The 22,170-nt window shown below is 43.5% G+C and overlaps 1 non-coding gene across 1 annotated transcript; it reads right to left on the bottom strand.

Annotated features, from left to right (window-relative positions):
• Positions 1-232: 232 nt before the first annotated feature.
• Positions 233-314, bottom strand: trnas-gcu (transfer RNA serine (anticodon GCU)). Its single transcript has one exon. It is a non-coding gene; the product is annotated as a tRNA-Ser (tRNA).
• Between the last annotated feature and the right edge of the window lie 21,856 nt (positions 315-22,170).

The following is a 22,170-nucleotide window of genomic DNA, read 5'->3' on the forward strand; positions in this document are numbered from 1 at the left end:
CTTACCACTGTGTACTCCACGGTCACCTGATGAAGGAGCAGCTCTCCAAAAGCTATTGCTTCCATTAAACCTGTTGGACTATGACCTGGTGTTGTGTGATTTTTAACTTCCCATTAGAATTCGGATCCCATAATTAAATCAGAGATGAAGAAGCATTTATTCTCTAAGACAGTTCTGGATCTGTGGACCTTCTTTTCGCAGAAGACTGTTGAGGAAGGGTAATTAAAAACAACGACGAGAGTGGGATTCGAACCCATGCGTGCAGAGCACAATAGATTAGCAGTCCATCGCCTTAACCTCTCGGCCACCTCGTCACATATGCGGGCTAGCATATGAAGTTATTAATAAGTGAATTGCGTAAATTATGCAGCACAGCAGATATTTCTCCCTCGTGTTGGTGAGATGATAAATAGTACAGTACGGTTCCAAGGCGATGGTCTGACCTCTGGGTTGTGTGGCAAGCGCATTCCCACTCTGCTCACAGTGATCTGCACAAAAAATGAAGAAAAAACTGTGTAACAAGGTCTGTTGAATTCTGTGAAGATTTGAATTTAATGGAATGAAGAACCAGAGAAAACAGGGGATGTTCTTTCATGAAATAGTTGGATAGAGCTCATAACGATAGTGGAATCAAGGGTTATAGGGATAAGGCAGGAACAGGATACTGATTGAGGATGATCAGCCATGATCATAATGAATGGTAGTGCTGGCTCGAAGGGCAGAATGGCCTCCTCCTGCACCTATTGCCTATTGTCTATTATATTTATAACAAAATGAAACGTTCATTTGTTAGTGAAGGCAAATGTTGAAATTGTATATGTCAATAATCTACCGATCTTTGGAATAAGTAGCTCACCACTTTCCACACTCGGGGCCAGAACTACTGGTGAAGATGATTGTATAATCGCCGTTACTAGCCATGGAATCAGAGAAACTCGGTTTGCCAAACGTTCAGGTACAACCAGGAATGCAGAGGTAAGCATTAACGTGTTGCTCCTCTGCTGCAGGTGACCAGTGCACGGTATCTCTGCTCCAGTATAGTGGGCTGTGCTGTGCCGAAGTTTTAAGTTTGAGCTTCACATGGACCAGCTACAGTTTGTCGTCGTCTTGAGGGGTACAGATAGAAGTTGATATTGAGTAAAGCCACGTTTATGGGAAAAGACTCGTGTTTGTGGATTGAGAAACGACCTTTTCTGGATAATAACTCCTTGATCAACAAACATATTGCAAGTATCTAAAACGTGGAGAGATACGTGTGGAAAGAGAGCCAAAGGTGATTTTTCAGCCGTTGGATAACGTTTCCCATGTGAACTGAGTTAAATTCCGGGAAAACAGATGTTGAAATGGTTTCATGTTACGCAGTTTGTTACAAACTCACAAAGGTCATTGCAATGATAAAAGAAAATCACATAGGACCGTTTGAACATTGTGATGAATTGAATTTTGTTCTGAGCATATTTTATCTTCAATAGTGTGCTGCAGAGAGGTACAGAGGGTAAACAACACAAAAGGACATAGTCTTCTTGGTGGATTCCTTGGGTGGAGTTAAGAATGTACGAAATATACATAACATCATGTGACAGTGGTCAAATCTTTAAAGTAGGTGTTGCGTCTCCAAGTGACGATTCAATTCCTACTCATTACGATATAATATCTATTTGCAGTTATTTTAGGACATCAGCTCCATTTGCAGAGTTTCACCTTGAATACTACGTCACACCTTACCAATCCATGAACTTTTTATACTCAATCTTAATCAGTTGTACGTGTTCATGAAAGGTCTTTGTGTCTGAAGTCAACCAAATTCGAAATTGTTACGCAACCAAATTGACTTTCTCTCAATGGTAAATTCCCTCCTCATATGTTTGTTCGTGTATCTTTTAAAACACTGTGAAATGAGCTTCGACGCTTTATTTCTCGAAAGTCGTTCACGATTTAGCTAACTCTATTGAGTGGACAAACCTCTCATCCAAACTTTTCTTAACGATTCACTAATGGTTTTGAAGCTCTAACTAAAGTTATTGATTCACTCGAATTAGGGCATTTCCCCGATTTAGTCATTCAAACCTCGCGTTATGTGAAAATCTCATTTGTTTACTTCAAACTTGCGTATTTCTTCTCCACCATTTCCAAATCTCGTGAATAAACTCCTTCATTCTTTCTATCAACCCGTTTGTATCTTTTCTGATATTCTTATGTCTCAGTAAACAACGACACTTGGCTTTCTCATACCTTGCCATCCAGGAAACAGCGTCTGTGCCCTTTCTAATCTCTTTACATGTTTTTGGTGGAGAATGAGGATTACACACAATGCTCCCACTGAGGGTGACCTACAGATTTTACAGTTACACTATTAATTCTGCTTTTTTTAAATATGACGTCTCTGTGCATAAACTCCAATGAGGTAAAGTATTATCTATCCAGTTCATGAACATCGTCTCCATGGAGACTAAAATTATCTATCATTCCCTTTATTCTTCCACGAAATGTTCGAAACGTTTGTAAGGTCAACATCTCTAACTCCCCGTGCACTGAGTGATTCTCAGATATTTCTAAAGGTGACTGAAGTTCAAATACTTCATAGTGTGTCTCCAGTCATTCCAGTGCAGAATGATTCTGGACAGTAAATGCCATCACCAAAGGCCACCGTGGATCTGAAATCAACAGTTTTCACATCGTAATTGCCGTAGCTATTGTGTATCGTATGTTCGTTTCTTGTTCATTTTTTTCATCATTTCCTGGATCCCTGTATTGAATTCTACTGAATGATTAATTTGTGAATGGAGACATTCCCTTCACCACTCATTCGAAACTCATGGAACATTGAATGATTTTACTCATATGCTTCCAGAGGACAGTCCTGCCATTATTGGGATAAATCAATGAACATTCGCAACGTGTCATCAAAGGCAAGAATTTCCTTCTTCAGTTTAGCGGATCATTAAAGCACTGAATCCTGTGTGTGCGTTCATTAAAACCAAAACAGTTGCAGCAAGATTTTAAAACTAAAATTTTGCAATCTGCTTGCATTGGTTGTCCCAAACAGTACATTCCACATTATGGTATGATTGTGGATGAAGGCACTTTCTGTATCTTGAGCAATTCCATTTCAATTTTGTCAAAACATTGTCATTCGCTGTTCTCACTTTCCCTTTCAGTTTCCCGTTTAATATCCCGTATTTTCTCAGTTTATCTTACGTTTTCAACAATTTCAATCAATCTCGCTCCTGATTACAATCCGAGAGAATGCCACGATTTTCTCAATTTATATGCAGTGCCAGCTGTAGGGTGCGGTGAACAAGTGGAAAGGCATTGGTCACGTGAACCAAAAAAAAGTCGCGGGGTGGTGGAATCTGGCCGTTCCATCGCAGTCATATTTAAAACATGTAACGTAATCTTTAGCCAAATCATATTGGCAGAAAATAAGAAAACAAAAACGAAAAAATTGCCGATGTTGAAAATCAAACAAAAACAGACGTTGCTGGAAAATTTCAGGACGTCTTGCAGCATCTGTGGAGAGATGGACCCAGTGAATGTGAAACGTTAACTGTGATTCATCTGCACAGATGTTGCTAGCTCACCTGTGATTTTACATCAATTTCTGTTTTTGTTTCAGTTTGGCAGATTTTGTCACAGTTCTTGAGAACAGTGCTCTCGAGAATCAAACAGACATCATGGAGCTGATCGTGTGAAATGAGACAGTAGTAATAAATGATGGAACGGCCACAGGTTCTGTCCTTATTGCGTTTGAGAGGCGTGGGGTTCAAGAGTGTTGTACTGGAAAAACACAGCAGGTTTTTCCTCAGGCAACATCCGAGGAGCAGGAGAATGTACAAGATAGGAATAAGCCATTCATCAGGAATTCGGCTTGTGAGTCGGGCTGAGGGACAAAGCTGAAGCCAAGTGACAACCCGCAGGCACCTCCTCCTATTGACCCCGATCACGACCTCTCCTCCCATCACCAAATCATCATCTCCCAGACTCTCCACAATCTCATCACCTCTAGGCATCTCCATCCACAACCTCCAACCTCATTGTCCGTGAACCGTGCACTCCCCGAATTTACCTCCTTCCAAATGATTCACAAACCTGCCTGCCCCAGTCGACCTATTGTCTCAGCCTGCGCCTGTCCCATCCGAATCATCTCTTCCTACCTCGACACAATCCTATCTCCCCAGTCCAGGAAATGCCCACTTATATTCGTGACACCCTTATGCACTTCACCTCCTCCACGAATTTCGTTTCCCTGGCTCCCAAGGCGTCATCTTCACCATGGACATCCAGTCCCTGTACAAATCCATCTGGGGTGACAGAAGTCTGCAAGCCTTCCATTTCGTAACGGCACACCATCCTAACCAGTACCTTTCCACGGACATCCTCATCCATCTGGCTGAACCACTCCTCACGATCAACAACTTCTCTTTCTAATCTTCCCACTTCCTCCATCGAAATTGGTAGCCATGGGCACCCGCATAGGATCTAGCTATGCCTGCCTGTTTGTCAGATACGCGAAACTGTCCATCTTTCGCAGTTACACAGACACTATCCTTCACCTGCTCCTCCGCTATATTGATGAATGTATTGGCGCCACTTGGTGCTCCAAGGAGGAACATGAATAGCTCACTAAATTTACCAACACCTTCCGCCCAGACCTCAAATTTACCAGGATCATCTTGGCAACTTCGCTCACCTTCCTGGACCTCTCCATCACCGTCTCTGGTGACTGACTATTTAAAAACATATACTACAAGCCCACCGACTCCCACAGGTATCGACTACATCTCCACCAACCCTATCTCGTGTAAAACCTCCATTCCTTAATCCCAATTCTTCTGCCTCCACCACATCCGTTCGCAGGATGGCCAATTAAACCTCAGAAAGACCCAGTTGGTCTCCTTCTTCCACGATCATAACTTGCCTTCCCACGTGGTTGACAACACCCTCCAGTGCATCTCCTCCACTTCACACACCACCACCCTTGAACCCCACGCCTCTCAACGCAACAAGGATAGAACCTCCTGGTGCTCACCTTTCACCTAACCAACCTCCGCAGAAAACGCATCATATCCTGTCACTGACGCAACCTCCAAACAGACACCACCACCAGCGATATATTTCGCTACCCAGCCCTGCCAGCATTCCGAAAAGACTATTCCCTCCACGAACCCTTCTTCATGTCCATACTTCCCCCCACCAGCCCACAACCCTTTCCTGGCACCTTTCACCGCCACCAAAGGAGGAGTGAAACTCGCACCCATATCACTCCGCTCATCTCCAAAAAATTCCCGAAGTGATCATTCCACATCCGTTAGAAATTCACCTGTACTGCTACCAAAACCATCTACTGCATCCGTTGCGCCCAGTGTGGTCTCTTCTACATCAGGGAGACAGGACACCTTCCTGCAGATCATTTCAGAGAACATCTCTGGGACACCCTCACCCACCAACTTCACCGTCCCATGGCTGAACACTTCAACTCTCCCTCCTATCCCGTCAAAGACATGCAGGACCTGGACCTCCTCCACTGCCAAACCGTTATCGCCCAACGCCTGGAGGAGGAACTCCACACATTCCGGCTTGGGACCCTAACAGCACACGGGATAAATGTGTCCTCATTTCCCCTCCCCCAAGCACAAGCCTTCAACTCGCCACCGCCCTCTCGACCCATTCCATCACTGCCACTTCTGACCTATTATCTTCTCCCTCCTATTCATCCTTCTATTACTTTCCAGCTATTTCCCCTCAACCCCACACCACTTCCATTTATCTCTCAGCCCCGACTCACAGGCCTTATTCCGGATGAAGGGCTTAAGCCTGAAACCTGAATTCTCCTGCTCCTCGGATGCTACCTGATCAGCTGTGCTTTTCCAGCGTAACACTGCCAACTCTGATCTCCAGCATCTGCAGTCCTGACCTTATGCTCGGAATTATCAATGACCTTGGCGTGAAGATATCCCTCGATTGCAGTGATCACAGTGTGACTGAGTTTTGCATTTATTTTGGGTGAGGGCAGGCTGGATCTGAAATGAGCGCTTAATGCCCAAACAACAGGAATGGTATCAGACAGCGAAGTTCGGGCGGGCTGAAGTGAAGTGGAAACTCCTGTCAGAAGATGGGCCAAAACAACTGCCCCACATCACCCAGATTGACAAAGACACACAGAAAAAGCACAGCACCTTCACTGCAGGCACAATCACAGGTAAAGTGGAAAGGAGACAATACAGCACACTGAGGTGCAATGGAATTTTTTATGTGAAAGGATTGGATACATAAGTTACTTTACATATGGACTGCCCTCACATTGGAAAAAGAAATTTCCTGCAGTTTAATGGCGACATTGGCCTGTGACATCACCATGCTGAGAGACACTGACATAGTTTGTTCTTTAGCAGCGTGGCCGAGTGAAAGCATGATCGTCCCATTAACCAGAATTCAATGCTTCAAAGCTCTCCTCTACGCAGTAAAACTTATTTGCTGCTCCTGTAATCAGATCTCAATCGCTTCACGTTGTGTCCTCTTCTGCTTCCTGCTTCACGGTAACACTTGAAACGTGAACAAATTCACCTTCCACTTTCACCAATCTTTTGCAACTCCCGAGTTGGCACAGATACGAGTGACCGATCTGGTATGATCTGAATGGTAAAGTGCACTGTGTCTGATCTGCAGAATGTCCCCACGCAAGATGGTGCTGTTTATCCCATTCCCGTGGGCTGAGCTGCCTCTATTGGCAGAGTATTCAGCCATTTCCCTCTGCTTGCAGGCATTATGAGTGGATGTAAGTGTGGATATGCTCTGAAGCTTCCTGTCACGGGCACAGCCAGGTGCAAGGGCGCCGCTGGAACTTAACATCTTTGATTGTGAACTTCCTCCAAATATCATTTATTTGAGAGAGAGTGAAAGATACTGAACTGGTGGGAAAGAGAGAATTGGGCTGTGGACTGTCGTCCCTCAGTAAAATTCAAACAAGTACATTTTTGTGCTGCCCAATTGATGTTCAGAATCAATCTTCGCAGAACAATCCTGCAGAAAGGCTTTTGTTTCAGAGGCATCGATTTATTTGCTGCAATCGGGCAACAGTTAACATCTGAGTCCCAACTGTCCCAGATGAAGTGACTCTGAATGAAACCTTCACTCACTGAGAACCATCTGCTCAGCCAGGAGCTGCGGGGCTGCAGGCAGTCCAAAGCGGAAGGGAGGATTAAAAACGAGCTATTCTTTCTCCCTCAGCCACTCTGTCACAGAGACAGGCAGAGGGATGGCAGAGACGTATGACGTCATTCACGTGCCGACAGAAGCCATTCAGCCCATCGAGTCCACGCAAATCTCAATTACTTGCTTCTCTCTGTGGTTATTCATCATCAGTGCTGCATGTTCTTATAATAGGGAACTGTGTCTGTGTCGATATGCTGTCTCCAACATACTGATCGACATATCAGTCACGGCTGTTATTTCACCGGAAGACCCTGCTATGTGACACGGCATGGGGAATAACTACAAGGCATCAGGGACATGGTACATGCCACAACTGATTTCTCTCAATTTCGCCAGTGCATTCCCAGCTCAGGCAAGTGTCTTTGCGAATCAGGTCATAACAGGCCGACAGAGAACAGCAAAAAAATCTTCCATAACTTCTTTCGTGTGTTCCTCAAATGTATACATTTGGCGGGTGTATCTATTTCAGATGCCATTGAGTGTAAGGACGCAGAAGGCTCATCAATATGTAATGCGAAGTACGGTGCACTGTTATAGCGAAACACTGTCAGGGGCAGTACACAGACTGAAAGCTGGAATTGTCAACGAGCAGAGGATGCTTTTCATCCATTAATTTCTGGGTTATGCGCCCACCAAGATCCCTCTGGGCCACTCTGTTAGCGCTGACCACAGCAGTTTCATGCAGTCTTCACGTTTTTGTTGCCTTCGAGAATGACGTCAAAAGATCTTCACTGTTATTGTGTGATACACTGTGGCACAGATGTGTCCCGGCTGTGTCAATATAACTACTCTGTAACTTCCCAAATTCTGCTGTTTTAATTGCAATTTCAATCAGAATCACAAAATCTATCACGCTGCAGACTGAGGCCATGCAGCCCACCTTCGCTCTGCTGGCTCCATTCAATGAGGAAATGACTGTGTTTTGATTGACTGATTGTCACATGGACCGAAGTACAGTGGAAAGCGTTGTTTGCGATTGGGAAAGGCAGATCATAGTCATCAAGGACATGCAGATCACAGCGTGAGTAAAGCAAAATTTGACCAGACTCAGGAATTCAGGTTACTACATATAGGACGTGCGCTCAGCAAAATCCGCATTAGCAAGATCAGCATTATTTCAAGTTAGACAATCCATTTCTCAGAGCAGCAATGGCCGAGAAGAAGCGATTCTTCAAATTGCCTGTGTATGTTTTCCAGCTTTGGAAACTTTATCTGACCCCGATCTCATCGAAATCATTTCTTCTCCGTCAAAAATGTGGAAGTGTGCAAAATTCGAAAGCTCAACCGCAATGCGAACTCAAGACTGCTCACACATATGTCACCTGTCTGATGCAATATCACTTCTGAGACAAACGAGCCAGAACGGCGCCATATGTGGTAACCATACATCTGGTGAGTTTTTTGGTTAACCAAGGCTATTTCTGCTGTTTCAGAGTGAAAGAAGCACAGAGTTTCCATTCTGACTCGCTTCTCCCAGGAGGCTGAGCTAGCTGCTTTACTGGAAACGGGTGGTCTTTATTGATAACTGGACGAACTCATCTTCCATTGTCACGCAGTGTTGATGGATAGCAGTTTGAAAGCGGTCTTCAGCTCCCTATCAAACACGGATTTGTGGAGCGGTGGAGGGGTCTGATGGGAGCGGGAAGTATGGAAATTCTGGAAAGGTTTAGAAAAGGGATACCGTGCATGCAGAAGAAATCATCTCCTTTTGGGAACCTTTGTCCAAATAATGCCAACTGAGACAGATAGAAAATGCAGAACTGCGAGTAAAGAGTAAATCTTACCCCATTATTCGGGAACAGTGTCTGTGCTTCTCGAAGTCACAGGGAGGCTTCTGCTGTCTGAATCAGCATGGAATGTTATTGATGTGTATACATTTTTCCACGTAGCCTCCAGCTCAGATCATAGATTTCACAGCTCACATCACAGAGTGACAGAGAAGAGAAGGAAGCGATTCAGACCATCATCTTAACACAGCCTGGGGATAAATTGGATGTGAGAGAGCGGACATTCTCGACTGATTCCAGCATTAACAATCTTGGTCTGTGTGGTAACAAAAGAGGAACCAGGAACTGTTTATCTTACTTCTTAAAACAGATGAGTAAATTTTGAAGAGCATAGATATTTCTCCCTGGTGTTCATAAAATGATCAAGAGCAGACTACTGTTCCCTAAGTGTGGTCTGACTTCTGGGCTATGGGACCAGGGCACTACCACTGTGATATTCTGTTCACAAGATCTGACCACATGGGAAGAAATGACAGTGACAAGATCGATTGAATCGGATTCCATGAAAAACAGAAAGCGATGGGATGAAAAGAGCCATGAGAGCGGGAATGTAACATTATCTGTGACGAAGTTGTTTTCCAGACTCGAGGAGAGTGCACAGTGCTGTTTCTCGGGGTCAATATCTGGGTAAGTAGACTGAATCAGTATCGGCTGTTATTGTACTGCATCTTTTGTATAATGGTGAAAACACACGGGTTTTTTATATAGAGAGGACAACTTCAAAATCCTCAATGATGCAAATCACACAAATGATGTGAACAACAAAACAACCACAGAAACTCGTGTTACATCATGGGGTAAACGCCCGTGCTCAACTTTCGCTCAAATTCGTTCTCTGTCAAAATCGTGAGCCTGATATTCGAACAGTGAATGGCCTATGTTAATAAAAACTGCTCTGGTCTTGCAACTTCAGTATTTAATACATCCCTACATGTATGTCTGACAACAGCAATTGATTCCTCACTGTGTTACTTCAGCACACGTAGAGAAGAAATAAATATAAGAACAACAATCACGTATATGCCCCGATGCTGCTGCAGGCAATCGATTCAGCTGTAATTGAAATTGCTTCCATCTTTCCTGTGTCGGTAATAAGATTGCACAGCTTAGTGGTGAGTTTTCGTGCGTTGCATTGGACTCAGCATCCTTTCTCGGGTTGAAATTTACTGGGATATAAAGACATGGTGAAAGACACGGTAGAGTTTACTAGAATATAAAGACGTTAGGAAGGACACGGTCAGAGTTCACTTGATACAAAGTCAATAGAAAGGACAGTCATGAAGCTTATTTTGAGATAACACCACTAGAAAAGTAAACAGCAGATTTAACGGGACGGTGAGATAGATAGAGAATCATGCGGGAGAAATCAGGAAAGACTTAGCAGTGTCTGAAGGGGGGTTATCCAGCTGATGTGACGTTAGTAAGAACAAATCTGAGGGAAATTCCTTCGTTTAGGCGAGTCGAAAGTAGAGGTTGGAGCTTCACAACGTACGGGGAATGATGAAGACGTTTGGAGCAGATTTATTTGTATTCTGAGAATTATTGAAATCGGAGATGAATTTTCAGAAATAAAAACATTTTAGGAGCTGATTCCATTATATTTCAAAACTCGTGTGCAGACACACAGGGAGTGAATTTAACAAGGACAGAGATTCTGGGCTGCCTGGATGGCGAGGCAAAAGGGACATACTCTCGAAGTGGATAACATTCATCGGAAAGAAATTGCATAGTACCTGCATCTGAAAATGCTACGTATAAGAAGAGCTGCTGACGAAGATAGATGTTGCAGCTCATTCTACATGAAATATTATGTATTGTAAATACACTGAGCTGCTTGGTTTAGCACTGCAATGAATGGAAGTCGGTTAGCTCAGTCCGCTGAATAACTAGGTATGAGAAAAGTGAGACCAACAGCATGGGATTAATTCTCTCACTGTCTCAGGTTTGCATAAGGATCATCATCTACCCCGCTCACCTGATCTGTAATAGTGAGTAAGATTTGGCCTATAGATGTAAAACATCATTATCATTGCCATCTGTAGTCTTGAACATTTGGTCACTCGAAAGGAGAGTGAGTCCATTTAATACTCACTGATCTTCGCTTGAAAAGTCCTGTGACAAGACTCGACCTTATCCCAGTTTGGACCCTCTGCTCCTCCCAACAGCAAAACTACTTGGTATGCCTTTGCCAGATTTACTGACAACACTCAAACTCCCCAAAGAGATAAATCTAATACTTTCGATTGGATAATTACCTGTGCAGGTTTGCAGGAAATGGAATGATATGAAATGAGTTAAACAGACTTTCCCAAAATGTAATCCAGTGCAGGCTGAGAGATTTGAGAAAGGTCATTAAGCTAAAATTTTACCTCTGTTTCCCTATCCACAGATGGATATTCACCTGGGGAATATTTGCAGCTTTTGAGATAATAATTGGCAGAAATGTGAAACTGGAGTTTTCAAATAAATGCTACTTTACTCAACATTGATTTCAACTGCGTTTTAGTATGATGCGCTAATAATCCCTTGTCAATGTCAGTAACAGCATCTTTAGATAAGCATTGAACTGACAAACGTGGCATTTTACGCACCTTTAAGTAGCAGGCGCTAAACAATTGCGCGACTGAAGCTGCAGACAGCAAGCTGGTCACATGCCCTACTCATACCTTAGGAATTTTAACTCAACTGCTCTACTTTTTCTGTGGTTCTGAAATTAAAGCTAATGCAGACCAGGTGAAACTGACATGGACCTGTGATTATTGAAGCATCACGTTCAGAAAAGGGACACATAAAAATATGCAAAATAGACGTCATTGAAAAATGGGTTTCCGTTGGTTCCTGCGTTGTTTGCAGACAATGTTACATTGCCGCTGTCGCCAGGCCTTTCCTTCGATCGGCTTCAATTTGAAGCAATAAAACTTCACAACGTCCTTCTGAAAGGTCATACTGGTAACATGGAACATACTGCATTTAGCAATAATCTTCTCTATTCCTACATCCATGAACATGTTGCATGGTTTCCATGAATACTGAAGATGTAAGAATGTGATGCAAAAATAAATTCATTTCCAGTTTAAATTGTAAAGTAGGAAGAGTGCACAGTAAGACTCAGAATGTCAGAAAATCATGTACGTCTCCGTGTCCAGAACTGCAGCAAAACAGAGAGGAAACCTGTCCCAGAATCCCCACGTTTGCTTGCTCCATGAGTCCAGTTGGAAACCTGTGTGAAGGAGCATGCAGTCTGACAGAGCGCCTGGGAGAATCCTCGATTGTCTGATCTAAAGCTGCAATAGGAGCTCTCCATTCTGGCTGTGGGTGTAGATTGACATTTCAACACATTAGTGTTGAAAACCCTCTGTCAGAAACAACACTGGCAGAGAGTAACAGGAGGACGCTATTCCAAACACCGGTCCTACCCCGCCATTTGACATCATAATTACTGACCAAATACATCAATATCTTTCCCCGGTCCATCCACAACAGCCTGTCACCCAAAATGAAAAAGACATTTAAGCAATCGATAATGCCTGTGCAACTATTGGAGGGGAATGCGTTTAGAGACGGTGGGTTTCTGCACGAAGTTTGTAGGTTTCCTCGGTGAGCAGTTGATTCTGGACTGATCATGATTCAAATGATATGATTCCGACAAAACTCACCAACAAAGGTTAAGGAATTTTCTGTGGTCCACAGCAATTTCGAGAAACCCAGACGACAGGTATTAACGATGAATCAGCAGAATAATAATGGATTCAGCTGAAATCTGAACTCCGATTCTGATGGAACTCAGAACAACAAACATTGTATCGCAAATTTAACAATGCTGTAGAAATCTAATTGGCTTTCCATTGCACCACCGAGCCGCGCGAGCCACAGTTTTACTGTATACAAAGTTGTGATTGTCGTGGAGAAAATGTAATAAATCTCCAGGAGATGCGGGGAGTTCTTCAAGGCGCAGATCTTTTATTTGCAGTCAAAAACCGTGACACTCAGAAAGCAAATTATTGAACGACCCCGAAATTCAGGATACATTGCACTTTATACCCTTTCTTTAGTTATATTTTTGTTATCTTAACAGGATGCCCAACTGTGTTAGTCAGAATTATCTCGCTCCATGTATACAAAAAACCATTATCGCATTACGTCTGCAAATATGGTTTTTCTATTGTCACGATTATGTGCTTTACAGCCACCTGCAATGATCTTACTGCCCTGACTAGACTGACATGATTAGATTTTTTAGCTACTCCATCCATCACAACGTTTTCCTGTCCCAAGTTGATTCGATATTTAATGTCTTTTTTCTGCTCCAAGGGTATCAAGCAGGCTGACTCTACTAACTATCAATTAAAGATTTAAAGTCAGTCCTAAATATTTATTGTCACGACTTGTCCCAACTTGCCATGATGATATTTTGTTGGCAAGGCTGATGTTACTAATTGCTATTATCTCAGCCTGTCACAGTAAGCGTTCAGCCCCAGTCTAACTCTGCTAATTGGTGGAGGTGCATTCCACTATGATAATCCCATCCAGCTACAGTGGCCCCATCCTGCCACAGTGACCTTTTGACTCGTGTAGCATTCCACAGATCCCTTGTAAGAGATCTACAGTAGTATCCATGTTTTTTCCCTTCCCATGCTTTCATGCTCCGTACTTCCCATACGGTGTTCGGATCTTTGATCAGATATCAGTTTCTCTTCGCCCCACTTTCCAGGACCTGGTCCTTATCCATGTGTGCTCTTGCTTCTCAAGTAATCGGCTAAATACTCATGAAGTGTTTTGATGGCTCATAGCTTTACCACACGTTCAAACAATGAGTTTCAATTATACAACACTCTCAGAATGGAATTGTTCTTCCTGTATCTCCTCTGATTATCCTCCCCCTAGCGTTTAACGTAGATCTGTGGTTGTAAACACTTCCCATAAGAAATTTATTCCTATAACACGTATCTATCCCCTTACTGAACACCTTTATCTCTTCCTCATTCACTCTTCTCCGCTCTCAGGTGAAGAGCCCGAGCTCAGCTAATTTATCTTCGCCATAACGAGATTGTTGTGCTGGAAAAGTACAGCAGGTCAGGCAGCATCCGAGGAGCAGGAGTACCGACACTTCTGGCATAAGCCTTTCATCAGGAATGAGACCTTTAGGTGGGGGCGGAGAGATAAATGGGCGGCAGTTGGGTTTGGGTGGAAGGTAGCTGTGAAAGCGATAATTAGATGGAGGGGGGGGATAAAGTGATAATTCAGGGGGGGAAAGATTAATAGGTCCGGAGGGTGGTGCCGAGTTGGATACTTCGCACTGTGATAATGTGGGGGAAGGGGAATTGAGGAAGATGTTGAAATCCATATTTATCCCGTATGGTTGCAAGGTCCCAAGGCATAATCTGAGGCGTCCCTCTTCCAGGCAGCGGGTGGTAACGGTTTGGCTTATGCCCGAAACGCTGATTGTCCTGTTCTGCAAACCACATTTCAGGGGAGATGTGAAATACCAAAGACTTAAAAAAGGACAAAAACTGATAGAATAAGAGTTAATGGAAATATTCACAATGCAGACCGAAACTATTTGGCCAATTGAGTCTGCTCAGTGCCGCCGAAGAGACGCACACTCCCCCACCATTTCTTTCTAAACCTGCAATATTGATCCACCTACAAAAATAGAAATGTGTTCAAAAGCTCAGCGGGTCAGGCAGCATCGGTGGAGAGAAATCAGAGTGAACATTGCGAATCAAAAGCGGATCCAAGGAATGATCTGTTGATACCAAATGGTCATTCTGTTTTCCCTGAGCTGCAATTCCTACGTTTTTCTCTGATTTTGTATTTGATTATACAGTCCATTCAGGTTTGGTTTGCCATCTACCTGAAGTGCACACCTTTGGACAGTGAGAAGGAATCGGAGCAGCCAGAGGAAACCCACACGGAAAAGAGAGAAAAGGAGCGTGCAAATTCCACACAGTCAGTCACATAAGTCTGGAATCGAATGCGGGTTTCTGGCCTCTTAGCCCTCCCAAGCTGCAAGCGCCCGTCCCAGATGCAAATTGAACCCAATCTCACGCAGTGAAAGGCAGTGGTAATACCTTGGATTTCTATGCAAAAAGAAGCCGATGTATCAGTACTGGAAATCAATAATCGATTAACTGTCCGAACTCTTTTTTTAAATCACTTGACCGACAGTCTTGTACGTCTTGTCATCAAAAATTCACATCTGAATACTTCTGAATGTTATGAGGTTTTCTGCCTCTCCAACCTTTGCATGCACCGAGTTCCAGATTTCAACCACCCGCCGTTTTAAAACGTTTGTCTGCACATTCACTCAAACCTTTCCTCCTCTGTTCTTAAATCTATTACTCCGTAAGTGATCTCTCCATGATAGGAAAACGTTTATATCAGTCTACGCCATCCGTATCCCTGATTATGTTGTATATCTGAATCATGTCTCCTCTTGATCTTTACTGCTCTAAGTTTATCCAGTCTATCCAAGCTCTTCTACCCAGACAATATCCTGGTAAATCACGCCTGCATCTTTTCCAGTGCTAATGTGATTGCAGAACTGCACACAATAGTCGAGATAGAGCCGAATGAGCAAGTGAAATAAATGATGTGGAAATCCGCAGAAAGAGGTCTTTTTGAACAAAAGTTCATTTTCCTCAGTGCTGCCCTGTGTTCCTTTCCTGAGCCTGAAGTTCCAATAATATCTGATCCATGTCATTTAAAGCAGCTCCTTGACCATTGATCTCAAAACCACAGTATCGAATTGGATTGATTGGTCTGAAGGTCGCAATGGTATGACTGTGGCACGTTCACCCAGCAACAGTGAGCACAGCAGCACAGACTGAACAGGGTTCAATGTGAAAGTAATTGTGAGGGAAACGGTTGCGGGAACTTAAAGGAGGTCAGTGATTGTTGGAGGGAGAGAAGTCTCCAAGAATGGGAGAGGCTGAATTATGATATTTATCTCACAGAGATGTGTGAGAGAGGGGTTTGATGAAAAAAATCATAATATCAGAGAAAGTTTTCATGTAAAATCAATTAATTCATTTCTGTGTTTCCTTGGCATATACCACAAGGAGTTAAAAAGGTGAGAACGTTACATGCCGTAACTCGGATTCAAACGAGGTTACTGCGGCCACAACGCACAACATTGAACATTATGCGATCCTTGGGCCATGCAGAGATGCGTGTTTGAAAAGAACAGTAACGACAGTGACATAGGACATGTTAGGAAGAATGCAGAGACACAACAGGACGATGCGACAAGCAATAATAGACATGTGGGAACTCAGAATTGGCTGTATATTTAAATTGGATGATTCAAGAAGCTGATAAAGTTCCATCGAGTACTGCATGTTGAAGACTGAGGGTGATAGATTTTTACAAAACATCAAATTCTCAAGGTATACTGCAGGATATTGTTGAAATGTAAGTTTCAACAACAATGTGGTTTCACATTTGTTGCCTCACGAGCTTCCCCATACAAGGAAGAACCCATTTCTGCAGTGGATCACATACTCCCAGTTGCACCACCCAGAATCAATGGTGCAGTTGCAAAGATCAACTGGAAATTGTGATAGAACTGAGCACATGAATCTACTCTGTCGCAGCAATGATGCGATCGGTGAGCACATGATCATTCTATGATGGTACAGAGGCGCATGAAATTTCGAGACTGGGAGTTCTCCTGGTCAAAGGCGTGGAGGAAGGGCTTATTTGTCTCCGGTTATTAGATTATTAAAATACAGCAGCAGCATTAACCCGCAGTGCAGATTGGCTCCGTGAAAGCGTGATGCTGCCTTAAGCGAGAGGTCGATTTATTGCAAGCATTCAGTGCAATTTTCCTAAACAATGCACTGTTTTGTTGTTTTGACGGTAAGAACTGTTATTTGATCATATCATCCTCTTGCTCCCAGCAAACATTCCAGGACAGGGTACATCAGTTTCATTCCGACACAGCCACATGTCTTATTCTCACTCCCTCTGAGGTGATTGACTTGGCAATGTCGTTCTCTGAGATTGGCAACGTAGCATTGAGATGGTAGTGTAATGAACAAAGAAGAACAAAGAACACAGAACATTTATAGCACAGAAACAGGCCCTTCGGACCTCCAAGCCTAGTCTGAACCAAGTAAACTGTCAAAACCTATCACCCAATTGCTCAGCATCTTTTTCCATCTGCTCCCCACTTGCTCACGCATCTATCAAGGTGCACCTTGAATGTAACGAACGTGCCTGCCTCTATTACCTCTATTAGCATCGTGTTCCAGGCACCTACCACTCTCTGTGCAAAATACTTTCTACATCTATCCTCCTTCAACGTTTCACCTCTCAACTTGAATACGTGTCCACTCATTACAGAATTCCTCACCTGGGGAAAAAGCATATCTCTATACACCCGGTCTTTACCCTTCAAGATTTTGTAGACCTCAATCAGGACCCCTCAATCTCGTTTTCTTTTCTACTGAAAATAGTCATAAACTTCTTAAACTCTCTTCACAGCAAGCATCTTCCATCCCATCAACATCCTCGTAAACCTTCTCTGCACCGTCTCCAAAACGTCCACTTCCTTTTGGTAACTTGACGACCAGAAGAGTGCACAGTATTCTGAACGAGGCCGAACCAAAATCTTGTACAATTGTAGCATGACCTGCCAGCTCTTACACTCAAAGCCCAGTCCTATGACGACAAGCATGCCATATGCTTTCTTGACCACTGTATCCAACTGTGCCACCATCGTCATGGTACAAAGGACCTAAACTCCTAGATCTCTCTGCTCATCAAATTTCTCCAAGGTTTTTCCGTTTACAGTGTAGTTGGTTCTAGAATTCAGCTTCCCAAAATGCATCACTTCACATTTGCCTCGATTGAACTCCGCCTGCCACTTCTCCGCTCAACTCTCCTGTATATATATATATTCTTCTTCATCCTTTAACTGACCCCTATGCTTTCTGCTACTCACCAATCTTCGTGACAAATGTAAATGTAGTGGCGATATACTGGGCTAGCAACCCTTGGAGACTGGAACATGGCAGCTGCTGGTATTTAAATCGATGAATAAAATCTGGAATATTAACCCCGATCAGAGGAACAGAGGCAAAACGTTTTAATTTGCTGAAAACCCATCCATTTTTGTCCCTTTGAAATGGGAATTTGCCGTCCTTAACGAGACCTGCCAACATATGACTCCAGACACATAACAGTGCGGTTCACCCGGAAAATCCCTCTGACTCTGTTCAAGGTGAATTAAGAATGAACAACAAATAATATTCACACCATGTTGACAAACTCCGTGGGAGAATAAAGAAGAATTAACAAATTACATGGATGACGGGGAAAATTGGGATTCATCGCTGCGTGGACTCAAATTCAATGGATTATCCAAGCTCAATAGACACATGGATGCACACACCGCCAAGAAGTCAGGTCCATAGGGGGACTTCAATTACCCGCTGAAGTGTAAACCTACGTGCCCAAGGCACAATGTGGACAGGTCATTCGCCACTCCCATATGTGCGAAGGGATCACTCAGGAGGCTAACTGGCAGAGTCACCAGCATGTTTACAAATGACATCAGGAGTCCGATTGTGCTGTTATTGCAGGTGTTCATCACATCCAGCAATGAACCATGTTTGGATGCCTGTTTCCAGTGGAGTTCCACTGTTTCCTGATGTAGATCAACAATTTAGACTTAGTTGTAGGAGTCATGATTGAGAAGTTTGCAGAGGATGCAACAATTGGTCCTGTATTTGATTATGATGAATACTGTCAGGGCCTGCCAAGTGCTGGGAAATGAGATGAAGGTACCCATTTCTGTGCTGTAAACACTCGATAATTCAATTATTTTTTAGGGGAAACATATCTGCAGTGACATAATTCCAAAAACTGTGTTATGAAGAAACGGTGCAAACTGCTTATGCCCTCATCCCTGGTGGTCTAGTGGTTAGTATTCAGCGCTTTAACTGAGGAGCCTGGTTTTCATTACCGTTCAGGAAATCAGGTCTTCTTGCTCCTGACGCAGAGAGCGCAGCTCGACCAGGAATCTGTTTCATGCCTTAGATCAGTCAATACCCCAGCTCTTTAAAGAAGGGAAAAGGGCATTCCCTCTCTCTGCACAGTCGGACAGTTAATCTATCATTATCCTTTGATTCCACTTCCCAAAGAGTTTCAAAATATTGTCAAAACTTAGTCTCAGCTATTTCTTTTCTGTGCTTTTCATACACAGGAGCTGCAGTGAATGAGTGCGTTGGTTTCTGAAAACGAAACGTACCTATGTGCAATGTATTGGGCTATTCCAGGATCGCCTTGTCTGACAACGGTGGGAGATGACTGACATTGTCTATGATATGGACAGTGTTTGAGTTGAGTAGACAAAGTTTAAAATTGCACAATATCAGGGCAGAGTCCAACAGGTTTATTTGGAAGCACGAGCTTTCAGAGAGCCGCGCCTTCATCAGGTGGGTGTTTTTCTGCAGACACTTGGTGTGTGTGTCAATATGCGCGATCCTTTGGAAGATCACCTGGACTTTAACCGATCGTTCGTGGTGTCGACGGTACCCATGACTTGGAGGTGTTGGTGTTGGACTCGCGTGAATAAATTTAATAATCACACAAAGCCATTTTAGATTGCAACAGTTGACAAACACCGAATGAAGAAGCAGTGCATGGAACACTGGTGCTTCCAGATATGTCTGCTTGGTACAGTCTGGTGCTGTGTGATTTTTACTCTGATAGTTCTTGGTCATTTTTGTTCGTGGAGATAAAAAAAATTCAAACATTATCCACTTCAGCGTAACAAAAATGATTAGTTTGGATTTGTGATGAATCTCCACAATGCGCTTGCGCCAAGTAAAAGTCGAACTTTCAACTGCCTGATCCGTAGCCAGCTATACGAATGGTTGTACCACTGACCAGATGCCCAGCTGAGATTTTACACGCTGCTGAATTGTGGTGTTAACAAGGACATGAGCAATAACAGTAACAGTCACAAGGTGAACAAAGAACAAAGATAATCACCACCATTGACTCACTTCAAATTGTCCTCAAAAAACGACCATTCACAATCTGAATAGCCAATCATAGAGGTCACTGGTGATCCTGGAAATTACAACTGACCTTGCTGCGATTTCACAATAATTTGAGCTAGACTCCAGCCTAATCATAACATCGCATATTCCCATTAATATTCAGCTTTAGATTACGTTAATGTTCTGTCCGTATTTGCAGGAAATGAGTGAAAAAGTCCTTCCAGTGATGTAATCCAGTGCAGAGTCGGCCAGAAAAGAAAAGACAAAGACATGAAACATCACTCCCATTTCTCTCTGTACCAATTCGTTTTCCCGAGTTGAATATTTGCAGGCCTTAGCTTTACTATCTAAAGAATCAATTATTTCCCCGGGTAAGATTCTTCATAAATCAATTAACATCTGAGGTATTGAAACATATTTTACTTTAGATTAAAGTAGTTGAATATACTTTCCCCCAGCCTAATGTCCCAATCCTCCCTGCTCTTCCATGTAAATACAAGCTGATGTTGGAGCTCCCAAACTGACGTTCCAATGCTCCTTGCTGCTCCATGTCAAAAGAAGCTGCTCTACTTGAAGTTGGAGCTACCAGTCTGATGTCCCAGTGCTCCCTGCTCCATGTCAATAGAAGCGGTCCAGTTGAGGTTGGATCTATCACTCTGATGTCCCAATGCTTTCTGCTGCTACATGTCATTAAAAGCTGCCCCAGGTGAGAGTGGAGCTCCCAGACGGATCTCGCAGAGCTCCCCGGTCCATGCCAACTGAAGCTGCTCCAAATGAGGTTAGATCTTGCATTCGGATGTGCCAATGCTCCGTGCTGCTCCATGTTAACACAAGCTGCTCCAGTTGTGGTTGGAACTCCCAGCCTGATGCATCAATGCTCCCTGGTCCACGTCAAAAGACGCTGCTCCAGATGAAGTGGGAGCTCCAATCCCTGGCAGCTCACATACTCCTATACCATCATAGAAATACTGCCCACTGACGTGGGACAGGCTCAGCAAAGACATGCTAGAGAATTCCCAAAGGCCTGGCACTCCAATCACAACGCCATAAACAAACACATAGATCGAGATGCCATCTATCAACCCCTCAGAAAACGAACAGGAAATGACATCACCACAAACCCCAGGAACCCCATCCAGGAGAAAGATATAAATAGAAAGCAGGAGACAACAGCTTCGCTTCGCTGGAAGGTCGCCACTGATGATGTTGTTATCTAGCCAAGTAATGAAACGTCTGGATATCAAAGCTACAGCTCAGCGAGCAAACGTACACCCTACATTTTAAATCATTTTTCATGTTTATGTTGCATGAATCTGCGGTTATTGATCCACAGTTTAATTTCAGTCCCTACGTAACATGCTGATTTCTCCAGTTGTTCATCGTTCAATGTGATGCATCCAGTGTGTGCATAACGAGAGGGAGCTTACTTCCCACATCTTGTGTTTATCTGTGCCTTATGTCCAGCATTCATCAATGGCAAGAGCAAGGGGCGAGGGCGAGAGCAATGTGTAAGTCGCTCCGTGCCCATACACGGCACCCACATCGGCAATTCCCCACTGTGCATTTACAGCCAGTTCTCAGTGCCCCGACACCCATGCCCTGCCCCTTTTGATATATCTCCATTATTTTGTGCTGTCTCACTGTGCTCTTCTCACCAGGATGAAGTACTTCTACTCAACCTCCTCCAGATTTCATCTGACAAAACATTCATTAAGAATCCCTTTGCATAAGCATGCACTTCGCATCTCTCGTTATTTGATTTTCCTGGATGTCTTTCATACGAAAATACGTTCACAGCAACTTGACTTGAAAAAGAAAATCCACGCTCCTTTCCATTATTCCAGTGCAACCTACATTTCACTGCAGTTTAGTCAACAGGCCCAAACTTTTCTTTGAGATTTTGTAATAGCAGCGCTGCATATAAACTGACCAGTCGAGTCACAATTTCAACATGTTAGCTGTGATCAATCTGAAAGCAGCACTATTGAAAGCCGTTGTTAACGGCGACGAGAGTAGGATGCGAACCCACGCTTGCAGAGTACCACGGATTAGCAGCCCATCGCCTTATCCTCTCGGCCACCTCGTCACAGTTGCTGGGTATGCTATGACCTTATGAATAACTGAATTGCGTAAAGTATGCAGAGCAGCTGATATTTCTC

Source organism: Chiloscyllium plagiosum, unplaced genomic scaffold, assembly GCF_037043375.1.
Source record: "Chiloscyllium plagiosum isolate Xiang-an unplaced genomic scaffold, Cpla_swu_hap1 HiC_scaffold_46, whole genome shotgun sequence".
Classification (NCBI taxonomy): domain Eukaryota; kingdom Metazoa; phylum Chordata; class Chondrichthyes; order Orectolobiformes; family Hemiscylliidae; genus Chiloscyllium; species Chiloscyllium plagiosum.